This window comes from Dermacentor variabilis, chromosome 3 (genome assembly GCF_050947875.1).
Source record: "Dermacentor variabilis isolate Ectoservices chromosome 3, ASM5094787v1, whole genome shotgun sequence".
Taxonomy (NCBI): domain Eukaryota; kingdom Metazoa; phylum Arthropoda; class Arachnida; order Ixodida; family Ixodidae; genus Dermacentor; species Dermacentor variabilis.
Genome location: NC_134570.1, coordinates 8,750,860 through 8,759,670, shown reverse-complemented (window position 1 = coordinate 8,759,670; position 8,811 = coordinate 8,750,860).

Below are 8,811 nucleotides of genomic sequence, written 5' to 3'. Positions count from 1 at the left end.
TCTTATGTCTGCTTCTTGCACTCTTCTTGCCTAAAAGTTTTCAAACATAGTGTCCAATACACACCAGCACTTTGACTGCTTCTGCTTTTTACCTGCAGGTGTAGCTGTCACATCCTTAGTATGGCTGCGTGCAGCATTGTAACACTTGGTGGAGGCATTTCAAGTGGTATCCAAAAATATAAAGAATTATCCTTGTCTGCATGAATGCTTTCAATTTCTAAATGCAGTGGTAACTATCACTATTGGTGCAAGGCCCCCCACATCTATGCGGGAAGTGCCATAGCTCGAAACTGAATTTTTCCTTTGGTGTTTCACAAGCCGTCTGATATGTCTACACTAGATGTGATCCGTTTATTTTTATTTATCCCAGTCTGGAGAGAGCATCATTAAATTATTTCTTTTATTTTGGCGTATTTTCTTTTTTGGTTTGTTTCTGAATTTATCAAGCAACAGTCTCATGATGCTTAAGTGACTTACGTAATGACAATCGTCAGCTTTTCTATTTTTTGCAGAAAAACAACGGATTTCCTGACCCATTGTTTGCCATCCCATCACTCGCATAATTTTGCAGAGTATTCTACCTATATTGACTTGCTTGACCTCCACTAAAGAGTCTTGCATTTTCAAATACCATTCTTTCCTTAAAATCATTCGACACTTCTCATAATTTCTGTACCTTGGGCTTCTGATACTATGCATTCACCATTTTTGCTTGTTGTTTCGGACTAGGAATGACTTCTTTAATTTAGACCTTAAATTTTACCTTTGGAACACACAGAAGAGCTTGTCACTGCATATGTTCATAACAGGGGAACACGTTTCACTAAACATTTGCAATATCCAACAGAAGATTGATGAATGCAGCTTGCAGTGTGATTTGACTGAATGAGCCATAAAAGTAACTCATCTGACTTGGTAAATTAAAGCACAGATTAGTGTATTGTACAACACAAGTTACACTAACGTGGTGGGTTCTCTTGCTTATACAGCAAAATAATTCGTGCGCTAGAAAAAAGGTTATTTTTGCACACCCTTTGTACACACTGAGTTAAGGAAAATGAGCTGGAGCTGTCTACAAGATCTATCTATTATACCTGCGAGTATACCCAATAAAAATGTGTCCCAGCTCCTTAGTGGTATTTGAGATTATGTCAGTATTGCATATATGTGCCTGGTGTCTAAAATAATTGAAATTTGGAAATGCTCGTAGGGATCTGATGTGCATATCTGCATTTTATGGATACACGTAAAAGACTCAGCATCAAGTGCATGTGAACGGTTCTACAGGCCCGGAGTCGATCATGGAAATAGATTCGCTGCACACATTTTTTTACAAAAAAATATGCCACATGAAATGGCATGCAAGAAAGTGTTGAAGATATTGCGCAGTTAATAAAACACCTACGTTATGGGTTATGGGTTGTGGGTTCATGCACTCGATTTCGTCCGTATTGCTTCGTGGCACAAAATATTCGGCATCAGGCTGTTTTTCTGCTGTGGCCTTCGTAGAAGCATGATTGTTCAAAGTGCAACAATTAAACAGGTTCTATGGCTTGCTTGTGTATTCGCCAATGCAATTGCGGTGCGCTGGTCCGCGTGTCCAGCAATTTCCTACTGAAGGGAAACCTGCAAATAAAAACACCGCTCCGCGTGTAAAAAAAATTACCGACGATTACGTTACTTCCTAATGCGAAATTTGAGCGCAGCAAATAAGCTGTTTCACCTTTTCGATAGATTGAGGCAAAGAAATCGAGCAACACATGTATGCGCTATCACAGAATTTCTTTTTATTTTTCACACGTATTCCTTTAACAAAGACTCCACTAGGTAAGCTTCTGCTTCGGCGGCACGCACCTCTGGATTCTGACGGCGACGGCGCTGGGCCTCTGCTCTGGCAGCTCGTTTAGCAGCAGCAGCAGCAGCAGCAGCAGCAGCAGCAGCAGACGGAGGACTTCCATCGGTCGTCTCGCTCATGGCTCAGAAAGAACTGGCAGATAATTTCGCAGTGGCGAACGGCAGCGGCAATTTCGGCTCGGGCGGTGCACATATACAGATCCGCCGCCACCGATCTGGCTCTCTGATTGCCACCGCACAGGGCGAACGGCAGCGGCAATTTCGGCTCGGGCGGTGCACATATACAGATCCGCCGCCACCGATCTGGCTCTCTGATTGCCACCGCACAGGAGTTGCATTGGAGGAGGAGCGAAGAAAGGAATTAAGTTCGAGCCGGCGCTTTGACAACCGGAGACTCGCAGGAAGAGGGGGGAGGGGGGCGGCGTGTACACCCAGCGGCAAACGATGGGGGCAGAAGCGCGCGCAGCAAGCGGACAACACGATAAAGGGAGGAGGGAAGAGATAGCAGCGACTGACTGATGCCGCTGACGCCGATAGTGAGTCAACCCCAGCTGCGGAGTTGGTTTCAGGGACAACGCCGCCGATGCCGACACAAACAATATGATACCCTCGCTTCCGCAGCGCTAAGAACCAGGTCTAGCCGTGGGAAGGTGGTCACGTATTCGTCGACGTGCCGGGGCCTACGTGAAATAACCGGCGCGTCGGCAACTGAAGAGCACCCTATCCGCCACACAAGAACAGGGGGGGGGACCCTTTCCTCCTCTTTCTGCATGGCGGCGACGGTGTTCTATGCAGTCACGTTATCTTGACTCTCTAGCGGCGTCAGCGGCATCCAGCGGTATCAGTCGGTCGCTGCTAGCGCTGGGGGGATGAAAGGGGGGCGGAGCTGGTTACGAGGCCGACGACAACGCCGACGACGACGCGAAACCCAGGAACGGACGCCAAAGAGCTGCGCTCTAAAAATGCTGTACTGTGACGCTTCTCAAACGATTGTTATGCATGACAGGAGCTGTCTACTCGCGTGATGTTCTGAACAAGAAGACACATTCGTTTACTTACATGTGAAGGTATATGCCAGAGCAATTCGGGGCTTCAGTGGCACAAAAGGCACGAATCTGCCATAAAGTCAGATGTTGACGCGCGATCGCACGTCAAACCTAAACTGTACGAAACTACTACGCTTCCAAAAAATGGCTGTGGCTTAGCTAAGGTTAAGCCCAGGATGCGAAGCATACTAGCCTTTATTTTAGTTGTTGAACCACTGTTTAGCCTGGTGAACTGCTGTTGCTTGGCTATATTTGGTTCGGCTAGACGAAGAAACAACTCATGCGTTACTCTGCTTCGCCTTCAAGAGTGGAACGCGATAGCGTTCCCGTCGACCCGCCAAGGGGTGTAAGACAATGGGCTACGGCGCAGCGACTACGCGCCCCGCATTGGACGCGGTGAGCGTCGAGCAACGCAGCGTTCGGCGCGGCAACGAAATGTGCGCCTGAGAAAGCGACGCACGCCTGAGCCTTAGAAACAGCTCGTTTCTAAGGCAACACCGCATTCACTAGAGGCGCTTTTGTACCGCTTTGAAGTATCGTACTCGTGGCTCAGTGGTAGCGTCTCCGTCTCACACTCCGGAGACCCTGGTTCGATTCCCACCCAGCACATCTTGCAAGAGTTGAGCCAAAGCCACCTAGAAACAAGCGCAGCTGCTTATAGACCGCCGCGAGCGACGGCGCGAGTTGGAGCCCCGTTTCTCCTCTGTCGTGACGTCACGGTGTCACGTGGTCAGCCTTGAAGGCGACACCGCCGCGCCTGAGGAGCTGGGTTGAGCTCTAGTAATATGCTTCGCATAAAACAGATTCGAAGCCGAAATTCGTGTCATCCTTTATTGCAAGAATCTGTAATTCGTGATTTACAAGCGCTTTCCGTACACTTAATATTAACGCATCACCTTCATAAAGCCATCAGGTACGTTTTTTTTTTTTTAATGACAAAGCATAAGGTGACCTGTACTTGTTTTCAGCTATTTCAATAGTAACTGCGCTGACCACATTGACCAGCAGCAACAGGGCGGTGCCCTAGCGGTTCCCACTTTTTCGGGCCAGCTTTCCCTCTACAGTAGGTTATACTGACTGTACTTTTATATGTACAGAACACGTCTGCATGGAAACGGGAGCTGGATTCTGTTGCGGCTGAAAATGGCAATAACGGTGAGTCGTTTAATACCGCTGCTTGAACCGTTATATAATATTCGTTTCATTAACTTACAGGCGGAGACAAGTTAACGAAAGTCAGAACCCTCCATTGCTGTTTCTTAAGTAAACCTTTAGTTGCGAGGCCGTCGTTCTACACACACAACCACGAAAGAAAGAGAGAGCGATATTGGAACGCGCGTCACATATTTTTCCTCTTGCTGCAGCCGTGGCCATAGGTGACTGCAGCCTTATCAATATATTGACACATGCACATGTTTATCTTTATCGGATGACCACGTTTCACCGCCTAACAAATGTTATCGCACAGCGCAGGACGCGCCTGCATGTATAGGAAGTTTCTGGAATGTTATCGATGGTTACATCCGCTGTCTGTGACCGAACATTGTGTAATCTGATTGCATGTGTGCGCGACGCGAATAATGTAGAACGTTGTAAAAAGCACGCGGGTCCCAGCGATTACTCTGGAACGTTCGACGACTGATGTATAAAAGCCGACGCACTTGACCCGCTGATCAGATTTTCAACGATCGCCGAGTGTGTTCGCCGCTATCGTTGTTCCAAGGTAAATATACCTGGTAGCGAAGCTTCCATAGGAGCCCATACGTTCAAAACATGGCGGTCCATCGGCGGTTCATGGGGCTTAGCGCCATCTGTATGTGGTGGGAACACTTCCGGCGGAAAAAAAAATAATGTGACGCCATGTCGGTTAAAAGCAGAAGTGACGTAATTTTGTTGTCGAAGGCGCGAAATTTGTTTTATTGTCCTGCCTTTGGAGTTATACATTCAAATGCCCCACCATTCGACTTATGGGCGTTTCGAGCTTTCAGCGTGGAAAGCGATGCAGGAAATGGCCAGCCGTACAGTTGTTGAAATCGCATCCCTGCACAGAACATACTTTCTTTGGAGGCCGACGAAAGCTTTAGGTGTAGAGTGCTGGCGCTATTGTCGGATGCCAAGCCCGTCGGCCAGCGCAGTCGCACGAAAACTACTACACAATTATCTGACGGTCGTACCTCACTATTTTTGACTAAACAAATGAAGAAGCGATGAAGCTACCCGCGTCACCAACTTCAGACAAACTTCGACAAGCAAGAAAGCACAAACTGTGAGGGGGGCGTATTTCAACAGGTGAACTTTACGAGTGCGCTTTTCGGCCCATTTCAAGACGTGCATTGCATTGCGAGTGATAGTGGCGTCAACGCCCCCTGTAGCGATGTGCGCTGAAAGGAAATGCATTTATTAATAATAATAAAATTAAATAAACTTTATTTTCTTAACTCGTCACGAATATATAAAATTGACTAGGAATATTATTTTCGTTGAATGAATCTAACTGTGGTCTCGCTTGAATTAAAAAACGCGGTTTTCTTTCCCGATGTTTGTTCCCTCCAAACATAGTCGCGCTTCAATCGCTACTCCCATAACCTCCCATGCTGATGTCGGTGACAATCTGTACTGAACCGCTTTTCGCCCGAAGCTTCGTGACCTATTTGAATCGACCTTGGTTGTTCTTTGAGTGTAGCCTGCTTTTGAGGGCAGAAGTTCGCCCAATAAAACGCTAGTTTTATTAATCACAGTTTTGCAGCCTTCTTCACTATCACTGCTACGTGACATCTGCTGGAGGTGCTTTACGTTCATGTACCGGACGCCCCCGACAAGCCGTAATCCAAGCCCGGACCGCAAAGACAACACCAACGTCTTCCCGGAACATCGAGCAAGCCGCCGGCTACAGCAGCTGCCCCCGGAACACGGACTTCTACCAGAGACGACCAAGAAGATCGTCCAGAGACGACCAAGAAGAAAGCCCTAATGGCAGCCGCAGCGGCCCCGATAGTTCTGCAGCAACCCAGGGAACCACCGATGTTCCGCGGTTCCACATTTGAGGACCCGGAAAGCTGGCTGGAGACGTGTGAGAGGGTCGCTACGTTTAACAGCTGTAACAGCGACGACAAGTTGCGACATGTCTATTTCGCATAAGAGGATGCGTCCAGGACATGGTTCGAGAATCGAGAAGCCACCTTAACGACGTGGGACCTGTTCCGAACCAGCTTCCTGCAAACATTCACAAGCGTGGTGCGTAAAGGGCGCGCCCAAGCGCTAGTGGAAACCAGAATACAGCTTCCCAATGACACCATAGCGATCTTCACGGAGGAGATGGCCCGTCATTTCCGGCACGCCAACCCGGAAATGTCGGAGAAGAAAAAAGTCCGCTTCCTGATGCGGGGCGTCAAGCAAGAACTTTTCGCCAGACTGATTCGCAACCCGCCGACGACAGTACCTGAGTTTTCTGCAGAGGCATCGACGATCGAGAAAACTCTGGAAATGCGCATCCGGAAATAAAACCGCCAGCTGCTCACGCCGCAGTGCGTCATCCGAGGACTGGGTTCCGATGACATTCAGGAGACCATCAGGGCCATTGTCCGCGAAGAACTGCGCAAGGTCTAGCCTTCGTCGCAGCCTCAAGTGGCCTCGATCGCAGACATCGTGAAAGATTAGGTTCAGCGATCGCTTGGAGTTCCTGAGGTGCAACCTCAATTACCATAGCCCTAGCCAGAAGCGATGACCTACGCCGCCATCGCACGCCGTCAAGGTCCTCCTCCGCGACTACGCCGGGGCCCTGTAACGCCGCAATTCCGTCGTCCGCCGCCGCCGCCGCCAGCACGTCCACCCGTCGCCCAGAGCAGCTACGCGAGGAATACGGATATTTGGCGCGCCCCCGACCATATCCCGCTCTGCTATCACTGCGGGAAGCCGGACATATCTACCGCCGATGCCCACACCGCGAAATGAGACTACGAGGGTTCGCCGTCAACGCTCCGCGCCCGCAGCAAGGTAAACGCCCTCGCGATATCACCGACTACCTCGCCGCTACTCAGTGGAGCTATTGACGACCGCCCCGTTCGCCATCACCTGGCCGCTACCTGTCGCCGCAGTGCCGTCCATACACCGGCGTAGCCCGGGGCCGCTCTGCGAGCCCATATCCAGAAAACTAAAAGCAGCAACCGATGGAGGTGAGGTTGCTGTTCGTCGAACTTACGAAGGTTCTCCAACGCCGACGAGGACGCCGAAGAAACTATCTCGACGACATAACAACGATACGCCGCCCCCCGACGAAGTCTAGAAGCAAAGCACACAACCACGAAAGACGACCTGACGACGACACGTACCAGCCACAGGTCAACGCGACGAAGCCGTGATCCGACGCCAAGACCTAACTGTAACGCAAGACAAAGAAATGCCGACCTCGACGTGCTTCTCGACGGCCACGCAGTCACGGCCTTAGTGGGCACAAGGGCCAATTACTCCGTCATGAGTGGACACATCGTCGCCCAGTTGAAGAAAGGAAATACTGCATGGGAAGGCCCTAAAATTCTGACCGCTGGAGGACACCTCACAACGGCGACTGCACTCTGCACGGCAAGAATTATCGTTCATGACCGGACTTACCCTGCCACCTTCGTTATCCTCCAACAGTGTTCACGAGACGTCATTCTCGGCATGGACTTCCTGAACTAACACGGCGCAGACTTCGACCTGAAGTCGAAATCGATAACGCTGTCGGAAGATAAAGCGTTACCGCCGGTGAGCTCTCGTGGTCACCACGCCTTGAGTGTGTTCGAAGATCAAGTGAGCATCCCACCGCGCTCCAGCACTATCATTTCCGTCGGCACCGAAACACCCGCTGACGTAGAAGGCGTCATCGAGGGTGACCAACGTCTATTATACGACCGTGAGATTTGCGTCGCAAGAGGGATCGCTGAACTGCACGGTGGAAAAACGAAGGTGTTGCTGACAAACTTCTGCCAGGAGTTCAAGCACGTCAACAAAGGCACGACAATCGCGTACATCGAGAAAATTGTGGAAACCAGCAATGCGTTTGTCCTCTCGGATTCTGCCGCATCTACCCTGACCGCCATAGTTCCCGAACCAGACTTCGACATAAATCCAAGTTTCCCCATGAGTAAGCAGAAACAGCTCAGAAGTCTTCTACGACGATACAAAGAGTGTTTTTCGACGTCATCGAGGATTGGACAAACACCAGTCGCAAAGCATCGCATAATAACTGAAGAGTGCGCTCGACCACTCCGCCAGAGCCCTTAGCGAGTTTCGACGCGAGAACGTGACGATATTAGACAACAAGTCAACGAAATGCTGCGCGACGACATCATCCAATCGTCGAAAAGCCCGTGGGCATCTCCTGTAGTTTTGGCGAAGAAAAAGGTCGGAACCCTACGTTTATGCGTCGATTATCGTCGACTGAACAAGATCATGAAAAAAGACGTATACCCCCTTCTACGGATAGACGACGCATTGGATCGGCTCTGCAACGCTAAATACTTCTCATCGATGGAAATCAAGACTGGCTACTGGCAAATAGAAGTCGACGGAGAATGCGAAAAGACCGCCTTCATCACGCCAGACGGCCTATACGAGTTCAAGGTAACGCCATTCGTACTGTGCTCGGCGCCTCCAATGTATCAGCGTGTCATGGACACGGTGTTAACAGGATTGAAGTGAAAGACGTGTCTTCATTACTTGGATGACGTCACTGTTTTCACCAGAAATTTCGACGATCACCTGAGGCGGCTTGCGACAGTATTAGAGGCCATCAAGTCATCAGGGCTCACTCTGAAGCCGGAAAAGTGCCGCTTCGCTTATGATGCGCTTCTGTTCCTAGGCCACGTAATCAGCAAATCTGGAGTCCGCCCCGACCCGCAGAAGACAGCTGCGATAGCAAAGTTCCCGCAGC